Source organism: Sorex araneus, chromosome 3 (assembly GCF_027595985.1).
Source record: "Sorex araneus isolate mSorAra2 chromosome 3, mSorAra2.pri, whole genome shotgun sequence".
In the NCBI taxonomy this organism is placed as follows: domain Eukaryota; kingdom Metazoa; phylum Chordata; class Mammalia; order Eulipotyphla; family Soricidae; genus Sorex; species Sorex araneus.
Genome location: NC_073304.1, coordinates 69195368 through 69214928, shown reverse-complemented (window position 1 = coordinate 69214928; position 19561 = coordinate 69195368). Strand labels below are relative to the sequence as shown.

At 39.7% G+C, this 19561-nt stretch overlaps 1 pseudogene; it reads left to right on the top strand.

Moving 5' to 3' along the window:
* Positions 1-2993: 2993 nt before the first annotated feature.
* LOC101557911 (60S ribosomal protein L8-like) overlaps positions 2994-19561 on the top strand; it is a 164340-nt pseudogene continuing 147772 nt past the window's right edge.

Sequence of the window (19561 nt, the reverse complement as noted above, 5' to 3'; positions counted from 1 at the left end):
AAGTGTTCCAATCTCACCACTTTCTACTATTTAGTATTTCTTCTCTTTTGGTAATAGCCACTCTCGTTGTAAGGTAGTATTTAACTGATTTTTAGATTTACTTTTCCTAACAATAAGAGATCATGACCATATTCCATTTTTAAACCTGTCACCTGTGTTTTCTTTGTTAAGTTGTATATATGTATCATATGTCAATTTTAAATCAAGATATTTTTAATTTTGTCGTGTTTTATGAGTTCTTTGTGTATTTTAAATATTAAATTGTCGTTAGATAATATGAATCGAAAAAACATTTCCCCATTCAGCAGGATGTGTTTTTTTGGTTTTTTTTGTTTTGTTTTGTTTTGTTTTGAGGCTTTATTAGTGCCTTTACTTGAGGGGGGATGAATCGGGAAGAGTGGGTGGCCCCAATGCCAGGCTGCCTGTGCTTGAATGTTTTTTTTTTTTAAAGAAATATTTTATTGAACCACCGTGAAAAAAAAAGAAAAAAAATACAAAGCTTTCAGGTTTAAGTCACAGTCAAATACTGATTAAACCACCATCCCTTCACCAGTGCACACGTTCCACCACCAAGAACGCCAATACACCCCCCTCCCACCCCACCCCCCATCTAAGTATCTAATGATATTCCCATTATTCTCTATATATATTGAGTACATTCCATATTTCCATACAGAACTCACTATTATTGATTGGAAATTTTCCCCAACAATCAGGCCTGCTGAATAGGCATCATCTAATAATTTCTCTTCATTGCTAAGAGTGAAGACTTTAAGTCCGCGCAGCTGCAATAGTGGCTGCGCGGTTTTGGGTTTCTAATATTTTAGCTCAGTTCACAGTCAAAATGGATGGCTGCAAGAATCCTCTCTGGTGCCAAAATGGGTTAGGAGACCTCAGGATCACAGTCAATAGGCGAGGAGGGTCTGTTTCTCGTGCCGCGGCTCCCGGTTCATCTCTGGGCGGAAGGCACGCCGGGAACGCCCCCCCTCCCAGGACCACCTACAGGCTACGTCACTAAAGAAAGTCCTACTTCCTGGTGGAGGGGTCTTAGAGGGTGGCTCTTACCACGTGGCTGCTACCGCTGCTGCCATTTTGGCTCAGAAAAATGGGGTGGAGAGGGAAAAAAATCCCTCCCCGGGCTGCACGAGGTTGTAGCTCAGTTCACAGTCAAAATGCATGGCTGCAAGAATCCGCTCTGGTGCCAAAATGGGTTAGGAGACCTCAGGATCACAGTCAGTAGGCGGGAGGCTCTGCTTCTCGTGCTGCGGCTCCCGATTCATCTTGAATGTTTTAATGATAGTTTCTTTCACACAAACTGACCCCAGCACCATGTAATTCCATCAATAGCCAACATCCAGAAATTATAAAACCAAGCCCCTGGACATCTTATAGCCTAGTTATCCTTCTCAGAGAACCTGTCAAGCTACCGAGAGTTTCCTGCCCACATGGAAAAGACTGGCAAGATCCCTGTGGCATATTCATATGCCAAAAACAGTAACAATGGTGGGTCTCATTCCTCTGACCCTAAAAGAATTTCTGATGCAGCACCATTGGGAAGGATGAGTAAAAAAGTAGGCTGCCAAAATCTCAGGGCTAGGACGAATGGAGACATTATTGGGCCCGTTCGAGCAAATGGATGATCAATGGGATGACAGTGATACCATGATACAGTGATAGTTTCTCTCAACTTGAAAAAACTTTTTTAGCTTGAAGTTGTCCCATTTGTTTTTCGTTTGCTCAGCATTGGTGTCCAGTCTCAAGCATCCCCAAGTAACCCAAACAAATTCCTAAACATTCTCAAACATTCTAAATCTAATGTAAAGGATTGTAGTGCCTGCTTATTATTTATAAATTTGTTTTGTTTTTTGAAAACACACGTGGCTGTTCTCAGGGCTTATTCCTGGCCTTGTGTTTAGCGACCACTCCTGGCAGTGTTCAGGAGACTGTATATGGTGCCAGGGATTAACCTGATTCAGCTACCTGGCAAGGCAAATGCCTTACCTACCGTATTGTTTCTTTGGCCCTCGTTCTGTCTTTTTGTCATTGTTATTTTAGGTTTTATACTCAAAATTTTAATTTATTTAAACTTATTTTGTATTGTCATAGTTCAGTTAATATTACTGTCACTGTCACTGTCATCCCATTGCTCAACAATTTGTTTGAGCGGGCACCAATAACGTTTCTCATTGTGAGACTTATTGTTACTGTTTTTGGCATATAAAGAACTGCCCAGTCAAAAGAAAAATAAAAAAAGTTATTTGGATATTACGCAAAACAAAATAAAATAAGCAAACAATGAACATTTTCCTTACTTGAATTTTTTAGTGATTGTATAAATGTATAAACAATTTTGTACAAAATTACTTGCTTCAATGCAGTATCTATTTGCTTAGTGACTTGTTTTTGTCCTCTGATAAATGTTCTTTACTCTCCTTTTCTTTTTCCTGTGATTAAAACTTATTTTATGTAATTTTTTGTAGTTGTGCTTTATAAAAACATTACCTTTGAACAAAATTAGGTTCTTATTAGTACATCTGGCAGAAATTGGCAAAACTTTGTACTATACACTACTCTCCCTGTCAAATATAAATGTGAATGTATGGGTGGAGTCATTTACATTCTTATATCTCCCATATAAAGGAGATTAGCATTTGCAAGTTGCTCACTTTTTAGTCTACTAGAAATGCTCTTTGTACCCTAAAAAATGTTTGTGACTTACAGATTATTCATTTTGCATCACCTTCTCAATTACTCAGTGGTATCTTATTATGTCCATTCACCACTAGTAGGCATACATTTTAAAGTTTGTTTTCAGCTTTAAGATTTATCACTGTGGAATATCATGCTTTACATATTATCTGATACCAGCTTCAATAACCCTTTCTCAAGAGTTCCCATGATTATTTAATTTTCCTAGTACTTTCTTGATACTAGGATACAAGCTGAATACCTTATCAGCTGACCTCCACTACTTCCACTACCCAGCCAACACCATGCTTCAGGCCGCTTTCCCAACACTCCGTCTGAACCTCACACGAGTGAAGGCCCACAGAACAAGGTAAAGTAGAACTTTGTGACCTTGGACTCCAGACTCAATGAGACCCGGAAGCAAGATCCTTTGCCTCCTCCAATCTCTGGCACCCCAACAATCAAACCCAGACAACCCACCCTACCGGTGCAGGATAAATACCTCATTGGCTGGCATCCACTACCTCCACTAGTGTCTGTGTTGCAAGCTATAGTGCCCAAAAGTAGATAGAGAGTATGGGGAATATTGTCTGCCATAGAGGCAGGGGGAGGTTGGGAAAGGGGGAGTATACCCGGGATAATATTGGTGGGGAATGTGTACTGGTGGAAGGATGAATGTTTGATCATTGAGATTGTAACTCAAACATGAAAGCTTGTAACTATCTCATGGTGATTCAAAAATTTTTTAAAAAAATTTAAAAAAAAGAAAAAAGAAGGGAGACATCCATGACATTGGCAACTATTGCCCAATCTGCCTATAGTCCATGGTCTACAAGTTGTTCACTGGAGTCTTCCTGAATAGAATAGGCAGAACACTAGATGAAGGATAATCATGCTAACAAGCCAGGTTCCAAAAAAGAATTAAGCACAATCGATCATATCCACACAGTGACCAAAATCATTGAAGTTTTGCGAGAGTTCAAGATGCTGCTCTGTCTAACTTTCATTGTTTTAAAGAAGGCCTTTGATTCTGTTGAGACTGAAACGGTCATCAAAGCTCTAGCCAAACAGGCTGTTCAAACTCAGAATATCAGAATCTTTCAAGAACTGTATTACGGATTCACCACCAGGATCTCACCATTCTACAAGGAAATAGTCATTGATGTAAAGAGAGGGGTTCAGCAGAGCGATACCATTTCACAGGAACTCTTCAGTGCCACCCTGGAGAACGTCATTTGACAACTGGAATGGGAAGGAATGGGAGTGAAGATAGATGGTTGGCAACTACACCACCTTTGCTTCACTGATGACATTCTAATAACACCAAACATTAGCCACAAGACATGAAGGCTGGCCGACTTTCACCAGGAGTGTGGAAAGGTCAGACTGCAACTGAATCTCACAAAGACAATGGTCATGAGAATCAGACTAGTTCCTAATGTTCCATTTGCTCTCAATGGAACAAACATCTCTTAATGCAGCAGTTATGTGTACCTATGTCGAGAACTCAACATGACAAACGACCTGGCACCTGAACTGCGCAGGAGGAAGAGAGCAGCGTTGAATGCCTTCAAGAGTGTTGAAGAAGTGGTTAAGAGGACAAAGAACCTTTGGATCTGGGCACATATGTTTTGAAAGGATAGACACTCTTTTTTGAAATTTTTATTTTTAGAAAATGTTAAGTTCCATGTTTATAGTATTTACATTTTTATCTTTCTTTGCTATAATGTGAACTTATTTGTTTTGCTGATGTCACCACTTCCTATATTGTTGGCATACCCTATTAGCTTCATTAGAAGTCATGATTTTAATCTATTTCTATTTTCTTTCTGTGTCAGGCAAAAGAAAATAGAAATAGATTAAAATCATGACTTTTCGATTCTACTGTTCTTCCTGCACCAACATACGCCTCAGAGACCTGGGCCCTATAAAAACAGGATGAGAATGCTATTAGGGTATCCCAAATAAGAATCAAAAGAGCTATGCTTGGAGTATCACGTTTCACTAAAGTGAGAGAAGCAATCCAGAGTTCTGACCTCTGTCAATGATCAAGAATCAGGGATGCTGTCTCATTTGCCAAGGCATCAAAAATCAGATGGGCTGGACACATAATGTGATTTGGAGATGACTATTACTGACTGGATTCCATGGGATGTCAAAAGACTGTGTGGTCACCCACCTACGAGATGGTCAAAGTTCTTCGTCAAAACCCTGAATGAATGGTCTGAGGTTCATAGTGTTCCTGGAGCGAGCAGATACCGTTGGATATACACTAGCATGTGACAGGGATGAATGGAGATGTAACTGGCATCTGCTCGAGCAAATTGAAGATTAACGTGATGAGAAGTGATACAAGTGACAAGTTTTTGCTTGGGTTGTGTATAAAAAAATTAAATTAGAACTACAGGTGTACTTTTTCTTTCAATACAGATTTTTTTCCCCCAGCTTGTTTAAAGATTTTTTTCTTAGAAGAGTTTTGGCAGTAACTAATAATTCAACCATTGTCCTGTGTCCTCTGTAAATAGCTGTTCCTCAGTATTATTTAATATAAACGTATTATTCTACCCCAAACTTAAGAAAATTTAAAATGCAAAACTGTAAAATTCAAGGTTATGCTTAATTCATATTCTATGAAAATTGTGCTATTTGAGTTTTAATTCTTCTCCTTGATGTTATTCAATCATATCTGTTGTTCTAGGAACATAACAAAATACTTCAAACAAAAATGTTCAAATTGCAGCTGTAAAACTTTTATGAGCTTTCTTGTTTTAATCAGAAAAATTTGAGGCATATGTATTGTATTTATGCATATTACCTGCCATGTTTTATTGACATATGTATGTCCTATTTATTCTTTGTATATGTGTACATATTATATGTATGTAAGCACACATATAAATTTGGACAAGGTACGATGTTCTACAGTGTTGGTTTTGGCCTCATGTGAAACTTTAGGAGTAGTTTACTCATTAAGAGTAGTTTAATGATCAAATGATCATCACATATCTTTTGTGGTTTAACAGAGAGATAAATTTGACATATAACAGTTCTCATCACTTTAAGCAGTGAGCAGTTCACATTAATTTAACATGTCACATAAGTGATAATAGTCAGTACTTGTGAAATTCAGAACTAGCAACAGATGCCACCAGTTTCTGCGTGAATGGTTACATCTGACCCTCCCAAGCATGAGTGAATCATATTTTTCTTGGTTCATTAAATATACAGCTATCACACTTATCCATTTCAGAGTCATTTATATATTTACTAATAACCCATTGAAAATATACCAATTCTAGACATCATTTAGAGGCTCACAGAAACCACATATCGGTGAAATGGTATCACCCTGCTGCACCCCTCTCTTTACATCAATGATCACTTCCTTGTAGAATGCTGAGAACCTGGTGGTGAATCCACAATACAGCTCGAGGAGGATTTTGATATACTAAGTTTGGATGCCCTGTTTGGCCAGGGATTCGATGACCGCCTCAGTCTCAACATAATCGAAGGCTTTCTTTAAAACAATGAATGTTAGACAGAGCAGCATCTTGAACTCTCATGAAACTTCAATGAGTTTGGTCACTGTGTGGATATGGTCTATCATGCTGAATCCTCTTCAGAACCCGGCTTGCTCAAATGGCTGTCCTTCGTCTAGTGTTCTGCCTATTCTATTCAGGATGACACAAGTGAACAACTTGTAGACAACAGGCAGCAGGCAGATTGGGAGATAGTTGCCGATGTCCTGGATGTCTCCCTTCTTGTACAACAGAATGGTCCTGCTGGTTTTTCACTGAGATGGAACCTTGCATTCAGACAGGTAGCATGTGAAGAGTTGGGCCAGTGTACTGATGAGTACTGGCAGCAGATTCTTCAGGTGTTCAGGTCTGACCTTGTCCGGACCAGGTGCTGTACGTAAGTGTCTTTACCAATGAAATGGCATGTTGGATTTCAGAAGGGAGAACATTGGGAACGACATATCCATCCTGTGGAATTTGGTATGTGGGCAAGTGGACATGGCTGTCAAAGAGACCCGGGTAGAAGTCGTGAATAATCCTCTCCATTGCCTTTCTAGAAGATGTGATAGATCCATTGGGATGTCAGCGGGCAGTCATCTTGATCTTGTAGTTGGCAAAGGACAGGTGAGCATAGCTAATACTTTTCCCGGCTTCTGCTGCACTGGCCAACACTGCTGCTCTTCTCTCTTTGAGGTCTTTCTTTATCGCATCTCTGCACAGCTTTGTGAGCTTGGACATTAGCTTGTGGTTGCCTGAGGCTCGTGCCAAACCACGTTGATGAATGAGCTCGAGAGTTTCTGAAGACAGGCATCTATTTGTGGCTTTCTCACTTTCGGCATTCTTTGCACAGTCATGGAGGTGCTGAACCAGTCGATCATATGCCTCATCGATGTTGTCAAGGATGGCATCTTCCCACATTGCTGCAATAGTGCCAAAGAGCTCCCAGTTGGTGGTCATTCTGGGAGTTGACTTCTTAGACTTAAATTTTGCAGACTTTTCTCCCCACTCTGTGAAGTAGAATTTTGCACAAAGGAGACGGTGCTCTGATCCCATTTGGAATTTTGGGACAACAGCAACATCTGTCAGGCAAAACCTTCAATTGAATATGATGTGGTCAATTTCATTGTGGAACTGTCCACCGGGAGACTCCAGATTCGACCTTCTGGAACTGTGAGTTACGGTGGATGGTCTTGGTCGACATGATGAATTCAGACAGTCTCTCACCCTGATCGTTTCATTCTAGGCCATGTGTCCCAATATGGAGTACTTTGGTCGACCTTCTCGGACCTCTCTTGGCATTAAAATCACCAACAATGATCTTGTAAAAGGTGTGGTCTTCTTTATAGAACTTCTTCAGTTCCATGTAGAAACTCTCAATTTCTTCTTCATCGTAGTTGGAAGTTGGTGCTTAGACGATAAAGATGGAAACTGCAGGCAGTGAGCCACATCTATTCAAGCGTAATCATCCAATTTGGGTTGTTAGGCATTCAAATGAATCGATGCTCATGGCGAAGTTTGTGTTGACAAGGACACCAATGCCACCGATGCCTCTGTTGCCACATGTTCCGAGGAACAATTCTTCTCCAGTGTCGAACATGGTGTGATGCGATTGATGTCTCCTCGTTTTGGTCAGACCAATGATGTAATACTTGATCTTCTGTGCTTGCACCATCAGGTCCTCGATGGATGCTTCTGATGCCAGTGTCCATGTGTTGAAAGTACAGACAATCATAGTCTTTCTTCGTTTTGGCAGTCTAGTTCATCCCCGAGACTTTTTCAGCCTCTCTTTGCTCATCTTTCTTAACGCTGCCATATTGGGGGCTCTTTCGGTGACAGGTGAATGAGGCCAATTGTTGTTGCTGTTGTTGGTATATCGAATACGCGATGGGCAGCTTGCTAGGCTCTGCCATGAGGGCGGCATACTCTCGGTAGCTTGCTAGGCTCTACAAGAGGGACAGAGGCTTTTAGGGCAGCTTCCAATCGCTCTTAGAGGTGTTACCATGGTTCACACCAAATTTGAACCTTATCAAATATGGTGCGGGAATAATGGGTATCAAGTATTATATGGTGTGTCATGTCGTCTCTGACCAACATCCCCTTAAAGTCGTCAGTTAAAGTCCAAAAGGTACACACACACACACACACACACACATATACACACACACATATATATATATATGTGTGTGTGTACCTTATATATATGTACAATATATATATTTCTTTTTGGGTCACATTGGGCAATGCTCAGAGGTTACTCCTGGCTCTGTACTCAGGAGTTACTCCTAGCAGTGCTCAAGAGACCATATGGGATGCTGGGAATTGAACCCATTCAACTCAGGTCTCAGGAGCCTCATGCAGGAAGGAACCAGCAGAGGAACCCAGGTGTGGCGGACCCACGGCTGTGACCTCCAAGCCTGCTGGGATTGGGACTGGGCCTCCTCCGCCCAGATTTCCCATTTCCCAGTAGCATGGTGGTCACACCCAGGGACTGCCCCCAGAGCCTGTTTAATCTCATCCACGGCCAGCATCCAGAGACTTAAAAGCAAGCTCCCGGAAGCATGTGGCCCCTTCGAGGCCCCGCAATATCTTATAGCCTACTTCTCCCTCTAACCTGGCAAACTACTGGGAGTTTCCTGCCCACATGGGAGAGCCTCGAAGGTCCCCATGATGTATTAATATGCCAAAACCAGTAACAAGCTGGGTCTCATTCCCCTGACCCTGAAAGAGTCTCCAATGCTGCATCACTGGGAAGGATGAGTAGAGAGAGGCTTCTAAAATCTAAGGGTTAGGATTAATGGAGACGTTATTGAGACTGCTCGAGAAATTCAAAGATCAACAGGATGATGATGATGATGATGATGATGATGATGATGATGATGATGATGATGATGATGATGATGATGAACCCGGGTCGGCTGTGTGCAAGGAAAATGCCCTACCCACTGTGCTATCATTCCAGACCCGTGGATATATATTTTTTGATCATTGACATCTTCTATTTTACACTCCATGAAATGCAGTGTGCTACACTTGGTACATCAGTGGTGTAGAGTATGAGATGTCACTTCAGGAAGTCTAAAATTTTAAATGGGTGATAGAAGTTGAGTTAAATACCTTACCTGCAGAAGGTATCTCTGCAGCTTATTTCTCTCTTCTGAGATTTATTTGTGAGTCTCTGAATCATAGCCATTAAGGAGCTTATGTGGTCAAGAATCAGGGATGCTGTCTGTTTGCCAAGGTGTCAAAAATCAGATGGGCCAGACACGTAATGCAATTCAGAGACGAACGCTGGACTAGAACTGTATTCCATGGGACATCAAAAGACCGCATGGCTGCCCACCAATGAGATGGTCAGACTCTTTGTCAAAACCCTGAGTGAAAGGTTTGAGGCTCTTCCTGTTCCTGGAGCGAGCAGATATCAGTGGGCTATACATGTTAATGCAACAGGGACAAATGGAGACATTACTGGCATCCACTGGAGCAAATAGAGGATCAATGGAATGACAAGTGATACAAGTGATGTGGTGCCACAACAGAGCGCCCACAGGCAAAAATCCTCCAGAACCCAGTGGCCACCAAGTTCAGGACTGATCTTCACAGGCTTGAGATAAGCCTCATCCATGAGAATAAATCTGCTGAAAAACTCAGGTATTAGGGTTTGGTGACTGAAATCTCCAGACTCTCACAGAGTTGAAAATGAGCAATCTCCCCACATCTCTCTATTGTTCCAGGAGCCTGGCAGTCATGCTCTTTCATATTTCTTTGATTTGTTTTCTGATACATTCTCTTATTTACTCTTCCTGATTGTAAATACATCCTCTTTTCTATAATTGGCTACATACTTATGCAGAGATTCCGTTTCTGTGTACTTGGCTTTACGTAGCTGGAAATAGCTGCACGTCCATCATACCTCCCTTATCCTTTGTACATCATAACACTTTTGCTTCCAGTCACTATTACCAATAGTTTTGTCAAATCCAATGTATAAAAAAAAGTGGACTGACTCATCTCATCTTTACACATTTTACACAATGAGGTAAGAAGGCAACCTGAAGATTACTCTCTTTAGTAAAACCAGCTGAGCTGTTTGTTACCTAAGAGAAAACTTGGTTGTGTGGTGAAGATATGGTTGAAGATATCTTGGGAAGCTGGAGCGATAGCACAGCGGGTAGGGTGTTTGCCTTGCATGTGGCTGACTTGGCTTTGATTCCCAGTATCCCATATGGTCCCCTGAGTACTGCCAGAAGTAATTCTAGAGCGCAGAGTCAGGAATAACCCCTGGGCATCACCGGGTGTGACCCCAAAAAGCAAAAAAATAAAAGATATCTTGGGCTATGAGCAGGTGATGACTCATTTGGCAGATAGCATGACTCAGGCATTAAATTGTCTACAACTCTCTTTCACATGTATCCTTCACATCATGAACAGCATACTGTCTCTCTACTCTCTCTTCGCCCCCCTAACCAATAGAGTATAACTATAACTGAAATGCATTCTCCTCCTCAAAGAGAAATTCCAAGACTAATGTGGCCACAGACCCTATAGATGAATAGTGAATAGCACTGTCAGATTCTAAGCAACACTTTCTAGAAACTACACGTGTTTATTTATTTATTTATTTTTTGGGGAACAATTCTGTGTGACAATATTCACATTAAGTGTAAAGGTGATGTTAAGTTGCAAATGTATCTTAACTATTGCTTTTCAAAAATAGCACTACTAACAGCATATGATATTTATAAACTATGTAATAAAAAACTGAATTTCTGTCTCAAAAAGGATATAACTTGTTTTGCAATGCGTTCACCATTTTAATACTATAAGCAATGATGACTATTAAGGTACAGTATATGATGAGATCATCTCATAGGTATCAGATTTGTTTGTCATTGTGCTGACAGTGGAGTCTGTCCTTGACCCACAGTACAAATTCTCCCTCATTCCACTCTCTTGAGGGGTCGATTTCCCCCGAGGAATTAAGCAATCAGCAACTTTTGATGACTGATAGGAATATCTTATAACTTGGTAAAAAAATTGAGAATCAAGATTTCATAAATATTTGATTAGAGATTTGAGTGAATATTTCGGTGTGATTTTTGTGCTTCACATAACTTGACCAAAAAAATAAAACTGTTGTGAAGGAGGGGCTGGAAAGACAGCACAGCAGGTAGGGCATTTGCCTTGCTCGAGGCCGATCCGGTTTCGATTCCCAGCATCCCATATGGTCCCCCAAGCATTTCCTGAGTACTGAGGCAGGAGTAACCCCTGAGCATCACCGGGTGTGACCCAAAATCCAAAAAAAAAAAAAAAACCTGTTATGAAGGAAATTGAAAGAAAATTATATCTATAATTTTTGTATTACTTAGAGATCACTCAGCTTTTAAAATAAAAGCATATAACATATCTATATTTATCTATACATATATATTACTACCTACCAGTGCTCAGCAGGGATACAACTTGTAGTGCTAAGGGAGTGGCCGTGCTATGCTGGTTATCAAATTATGGACCGCAGAGACATGTGTTTCACCACTTGTTCTATCTTTTGAATATCAAAACTTTCTAATAATTGTCAACAATCTAGGGTACCATTATGATCTATTGCTTTCTTCTTTTTTTATAATCCAGGGTTCTTAGAAAAGTTATACCTGAAGATTTCACATCATAAAATCTTCATAGTTGACTTTGGGATTCATTATACTCAAGTTTTAGGCCCTAGTTAAGCAATTCATGAGTTTCTATTTACTAGTCTGGTTAGTTGTTGGGTTGAAGAAAAGCAAGCTTTTTTTGCTGTTGTTTTATTTCTTTTCCCTACTATGCTGGAGTTTTGTGTGGATCTAACCTTTTCCTCCTGATTCTAACCTTCAGTATAACTAAAATTACATTTTAACAAAAACAGCAGAAGTAAAATTTATTTGAGTACAGTAATGTACATAATTTGTTTTTTAGCATGAGTTTTTAATGATTTCAGAATTTGCCTACGAGCATTGTTTCCAGACAGAGTCACTTATCTGTGTTTTTCTTATCTCCTTCCAGCAGGCACCATGGTCTGCAGTTAATCCCTTTCTCACCAATGCATTTCTGATTCTCTTGAAACTTCTTTAAAACATTAGCTACAAGATCGTTCAGAACCTTACACTTAATAGACAAATGATCTTTGTACTATAAGTGGAGAGTTTAATTATTAGTTATTTTATACGTGTGTGTGGGGGAGGGGGTCGCACATACACGAAGTCATAAGATTTGGAAAGCTGTCTCCTGATTGTCTAACATTGCAACTTTTGTTTACATTTTTTATTTTAGACTCATTTATTTTGTAAAAGTATAGGCCTAGACACATGCCCCCAATTACTAATTATTATTAATGAGATATGTATAGTAGCTGGCTTTAAGTTTAGTTCTTAAATTAGATAAAAATTGATTTCGCTGTCTTTGTTTTCTTAAAATTTACTTTGGTACTGCCTTTCAACATCAGCTTCATGTATACTATTTGGAGAAACCATGTTCTCTGCCACATCAACTCTGACTACCTAAAGTTTATGTCACAGTTTTAGGATCCTCAGCAATCCTAAAATTTTATAACCAATAATATCATAGATCACATTACTACTGGGACTTTCACTGTCCCTGATGCTTGGATCTCTTAACATATTATTTTTCTGAGAGCAACTTTTAGGACTTAAGATGTTTTAAAACCATGAATCTGATTTTCTAGAATTACCAGATAGTGACATCCTCTTTGGTCTATGCTCTTAAATTCCCTGGACACACTGTCTATATTCAAAAACCATATTCCTCTGCATTTATGATTCATAAACTTTTATGAACTGAATTGTGCCCCTCATCTCAAGTTCAGTTGTTCAAGTTTTTTTTTTTTAAGTAAAGCAGATTTTATTTGGAAGGTTTATTGTGTGGAGGGAGAGAGGGTGAAAGAGAGAGAGAGTGATGCTCAAGTGTGAACCCGGGCTTCTCCTAGGGCAGAGAAAGCCCCTATACACACCCCAGCATTAGACAGGAAAGCATGAAAGGACACATCTCAAGAGGGGAGATGTGTGTGAAACATGTGCTCAGGCACCACATGTGCTTGGCCACATGAATTCAAGCAGCACATGGGCTCCAACAGCATAGGCATGATTTTTTTTTTCTTTTTGGGTTGCACAGGGTTTAATCCTGGCTCATGCACTCAGGAATCACTCCTGGTGGTGATCAGGGGAAAATATGGGGTGCTGGAAATCAAACCCAGGTCGGTTGCATGCAAAGCAAATGCCCTACCCGATGTGCTATCACTCCACCCCTCATTTGTTCAAGTTTTAATCATCAATAATTCTGAATGAAACTATATTTGGAGATAGAAATTTAAATAGGTAGTTAAGGTACAAAGACATCATTCAGTCAAGCTCTAATGCATTATAACTGGCATATTTAAATGGGAGGTTAAGACAAAGACAGACAGAAAAGAGCCATCACAAGTCAAAGAGCAAACTCCACTCCCCTCACACATTTCCCATACCTCCTTTCCCTCATTTTCCATTCTCCTCTTCTCCTCCTATACCTTTTACTTTCTTCTCCTCTCTTTTATCTTGTCATTTCCCCTTCCCTGGCCTCCCCATTTCTTATCTCCTACTCTTCACATCTGCCCTTGTTCTCCTCCCTTTTTTCTCACCATCTGCTTCCCCTCCCCTCCCCTCCCCCCCTCCCCTCCCCTCCCATACCTTCTCCTCTCCTCTCCTCTCCTCTCCTCTCCTCTCCTCTCCTCTCCTCTCCTCTCCTCTCCTCTCCTCTCCTCTCTCTTCCCCTTCCCTCCCCTCCCTTCTCCTCTCTTCTCCTCCGCCCTTCACCTCCCTTCCCCTCCCCTCCCTTCTCCTCTCCTCTCCTCTCCTCTCCTCTCCTCTCCTCTCCTCTCCTCTCCTCTCCTCTCTCTTCCCCTTCCCTCCCCTCCCTTCTCCTCTCTTCTCCTCCGCCCTTCACCTCCCTTCCCCTCCCCTCCCTTCTCCTCTCCTCCCCTCCCTTCTCCTCTCCTCTCCTCTCCTCTCCTCTCCTCTCCTCTCCTCTCCTCTCCTCTCCTCTCCTCTCCTCTCCTCTCTCCTCCCTCCTCCCTTCTCCTCTCCTCTTCTCCCCTCCCCTCTTCTCCCCTCCCCAACCCTCCTTCCCTTCCCTTCCCTTCCCTTCCCTTCCCTTCCCTTCCCTTCCCTTCCCTTCCCTTCCCTTCCCTTCCCTTCCCTTCCCTTCCCTTCCCTCTAGCCTTCCCTCTCCTCCCTTCTCCTCCCCTCTTTTCACCTCCTCTCCTCTTCCTCTCTCCTCTCCTCACCTCTTATTCTTTCCTACTCTTCCTTCTTCTCTTTTCCTATTTCCTCTCCTCTCTCCTCCTCCCCCTCGTTTATTAGTTCCTTGGTTTTTCTGTATCCTTTTTTTTCCTTTCTCCATCCCTTCCTTTCTCACCTATATCACAATCACGATCACAAAATCCCGTTGATCGTCGAGTGGCTTGAGCGGTCTCAGTAACCTCTACATTCGTCCTATCCCTGAGATTTTAGAAGCCTGATGCCACATTGGAAGCTCTTTCAGGGTCAGGGGAATGAGATTCAGCTGGTTACTGCTTTGGCATATAGATGCACCAAGGGAAGCTTGCGAGGCTGTCCCATGTGGGCAGGAAGCTCTCAGTAGCTTGTGAGTTTCTCCCAGAGGGAAAAGTAGGTTATAAGATATTGCTTCTGAGATCTTGCTTTTAAGTCTCTGGATGTTGGCCGTTGATGGGACCACACACACCTGGGTTCCTCTGCCGGTACTTTCATGCATGAGGCCTGTCCGAACCTGTGGAGAGGGGCCTTGAGCATGGCTGTGGCCAGGTTCCAGTGGTCTTAGGCTGCCGGCATCTCTGCTCAGGGCAGGGAGGAAAGCTGGAGCCCATCCCCTCCAAGGGGCCCTGGGGAAGACAGCCAGGCGTGTGGGCAAGAGACTCTCTGCTTCTCACCTATATAATCTGAATAAGTAGAAAAAGTATATTATCTTATTTGGGGGAGAAACAAATGTTCTTTTTCTTTTGTAGACATGACATTTATATCATCACTGTCAATTCATTTATTTCCTTTAATCTCCTCAAGATCACTAAATCTCCTAATAAATAGATTTTTGGAGAAAGGAAAAAAGATAGATAGATAGATAGATAGATAGATAGATAGATAGATAGATAGATAGATAGATAGATAGGTAGATGAGTCATATTTTCTTCTGCTTTGTTAAATTAGAACATACAACTAGAGGTCATGAGCATGAAGCTAGATATCTGCAGTGCTTAGGGGGGTCAGAGACCACTCTTGGCTATTCTTAGCCAATTAACTGTGCTAGATGGTTCAGTGTTAGTGTCTGAGGATGTGGCTGTGGCTTGCTTTGGCCCTGTGGTGCCAGGTGCACTTAGAACCATGACGACAGAGTTTGGGAGCACCCAAGGCTATACTCAGCAATGGTCAGTTGAGTATAAAAAAATCTCACCCTAGAGATTTTCCATGCAAGAGAAAGAAACAAAAACCAAAATACCAACACTCAGTATTTTCTCATCCCAAAATTAGAGGATTATATAAATATGAAAGAATTAAAACCTATGACATACATAAAAAATTATCAAGGAATTCTTCATATGAATTATTTGTTTTGTTTTTTGGGGGGCCACACCTGGCAGTACTCATGGTTTACTCCTGGCTCTGTACTTAAGAACCCCTGGCAGGCTCAGGGAATCAAATAGGATGCACACGGTTTAACCTGGGTTGGCCACATATAAGAAGACAAACACCTTACCCACTGTACAGTCTTGCCAGCCCCTCTTCAGATGAATTTTTATATTTTTCTATCCTTATGCACCCATTTCTTTTGTTTACTAATTGATATCATTTTCCACTTAGTTTTACCCCTTGACTCTGGGGAAAAAGTATTGACTTATAGCTGGTTTTTATGTAAATGGTTTTAGCAGTTTTATTGTCATTGTCAACTGCTGCAATCCCAGAATTTAGATAAGTTTTTCTTAGCTACACATTATAAGGGCATAGGATTTAGTGATATAGAACAAAATACACCTTTTCTGTCACACTATGGTGATCTGGTGAAGATGATATCAAGGAGATAAGGATCTGTAAGGATGTAGAATGACATGAAGAATGGAAGAGATAAAATTAGAAAGTGTCCAGAGGTGATGAGAAAATTGCATGGTTGGCCAAGTGTAAAAATAGACATAAGTAGCTGCTCTGAATATTGACTTTGGGAGAGGAATCTGTTTTGATTGATATCTAAATGTCTTTTTCTGGGGTGCTGAATATGCAACAAGTTAGTTGAATCCTTATAGAAAACCTGTTAAAACCTGTTAATTACCTACATTAATCTTCAACGTGCAATTTAGCCAGCTATGTCTTTTCTCTGAATGTACCTCTAAGCTAGAAAAAAGAACCCTATAATTTATTAGAGTTGCATCTGAGGGACAAATGTCTGGATTTAGCAACTAGTAAATAGTCATCTCCCCCACCCCCACATACCTCCAAGGTTAAATAGCTAGCCTCAGGCTAAAACTGAGTGTCTTTTAAACTTCTGAATTAGAAGGTTCACTTTAAACAGGTGTTTGAATTGATTACACACTTTTGTAATTCTTTAATACACAGTTGAAAGTCAGAGATTTCAGACACACAGTGATTAGGAAGTTAAAAATATTGGGAATAAATATATAATGGTAAGAATAAAATATAGAATAATATATTTAACATCAGTAATATTATAAAAACTCATTAAATTTAATAACCATAAAAGCCTTACTCAGAATATTATGAAGTATAAGTTGTATTTTGCCTATACTTCAAAACAAAGTTCTATCAGGAAAAAGACACCACTTTTAATAGTAAGGTAATTCCTTGTTAGATATTCTTATAATAGAAGAATGAATAGGCCAAGATTTGTTAGAAGGTCAAGAGTCGTAAGAGGTCAAGACTTCTAAAAAAATTTTTCATCCAGGACTCAGTACTCCTGAACATCTATAGACTAAAGTAAAATGACACAAATGAAACTATGGAAGTATGTTCAGAGTAAATATGTTTCACAATGTGAGAAATCAATGGCAAGTATCATGATAGTGTAAAAATGTTGACATTTTATTAAAACTTTAATAAAAAGCATACGGATATGATGCCTGAGAAACAGCACAGTTGGGAAAATGTTTGACTCACACTCGACCTGGGTTCAACCTCTGGCATTCCGTATGGTCTTCAAGACCTGTTAGAAGGGATCACTGAGCACAACATCAGAAATAAGCACTGTGTACAACTGGTGTGATGTCCAAAACAAAGCAAATTGTATATATACATTAACATAACTGAGAATCTATGTCATGTTTATATACCTATAGAGGGACTAACCCTCAATAAATAGGGGAAAAGACAAAATATGACATAATGTCATGTCTATATTTTGTGAGAAATATTTGGATCTTTATGTTTTGGCAACTAAACAAATTATTAAATGATGGACTTTCAAAATCTCATTTGTAAAACCAAATCTGGTTTTCAGGTATGTCCTTAGTTATTTTAGGATTGCAAATTTGACTACCTAGTGTTATTCATAGAACAAAATCTATAGGAAAATCTCTCTCTTTAATGGGCAGCTTATCTACCTCATATAAAGTCTATGAAGAATGGCAGTGACTGGAATTCATGGGATAAATTAATGAATTGGCATTATTCCCAGAGAGAAAGAGAGAGAAAAAGCTTTAGGTAATCATAATCATTTTTAAAAAGAATGAATTTCTCTAACTGTTCACTACAAGTTATTTCCTGGAACATGATACTTTTCAGGTTACTAAATAAAGTTCATATAGAAAAAATTTATAATAAGATCAAAATTAATACACTAAATCTTTGTAAAAACATGCCAAATTTCTAAATCTACATTTTCTCTTATATTTATTCTTACAAGATATTTAAGAAGTAGTGTTACATCCATCTTAAATTTATCTGTTTAAAGTATCTTTTGGAAAAGATGAAAATATTATGATTAATGGCTGGAATCTGAAAAAAAGCATCTGTTACTTTCTTTCAAGCAGATTTCTAGGATAGGAAGTTTATTATGATTAAATGTACAGTATCTTTTTACTGTTCCTCTGTTCCCTATATACCAGTCTATCCAAATTGGAATGAAGACATAAATGCACATTTATGCATCAATCTGATGTAGAACTAACTCAGACCTAGGGGTGTGTACTCTTGAAGCTCATTAGTCACTGTTTTAGAGATGTCATCCTATTCTTTGACTTTGTTGTTGTTGTTACTTTTTTTTTTCTTTTTGGGTCACACCTGGCAATGCACAGGGGTTACTCCTGGCTCTGCACTCAGGAATCACTCCTGGCGGTGCTCAGGGGACCATATGGGATGCTGGGATTTGAACCTGGGTCGGCCACGTGCAAGGCAAACGCCCTACCCGCTGTGCTATCTCTCCAGCCCCCTGTTGTTGTTGTTGTTTTTAAAATTTCACTTTAGGGCATGGCTTTTGAAATTTGTTTCATTCAATTGGCTGTGACTCTAAGTGACTTTGTGTAGTGATCTTGTGTAAATGACTTGTAATTAGCTTTACTTGACACCTTGAATAATCTTCAGGAAGTTGCTGGGACTGCTCTCTCTACCTTTCTAATCATAAGGATCTAATCAAGATATAACTATTTTCCCAGATCTTAATAATCAGTGAAGTCCACAATTTCTATTTGGATTCTCCTTATTGGAAAGATATAGAATGAAAGGAGGAAATCTATCTTCTCCTTCTCATTCTCCAAATGAGAATCTATTTCATTTATATCTGAATTCCCTTGCACAGATGCTACTAGGTTCATATGTAGAATTGACACCACATGATACTAGTCTAGGTATGAGGATTTGGGGTATATTATACGATTTCATCTAACATTAAACTGGGCCATTTTTCATTTCCATCTTCCTATTTGAAGTGGCGTGCTGATAGTGTAACTATCAAAAGAACTTGTATTTTCCAGTTTGTTTAAAATATGAAAAAGTTCTATTGTCTCTAATTTCCTTTGGTATACATAGACCTTTCAGACAGAAACCATCTTTTCACCACTCACTGCTTTCATTATTATTTACTCCACATATTTCACAGGAAGTCAGAAAAACATGATAGATACATTATTTTTAAATAGTAGAATTGCCTACAACTCTTTCTCCTTTCTGATAACCACTAATTGGTCTCACAGTAAAACAGTTTATCTTTATTAAGTTTATTTTTTCTATATTTGTTAATATTTTCTTCATTGATATATAATTTTTTTCCTTTAACTTTTTTATATTTGTAATTACATCTTTAGTTTTTGCTTGTTT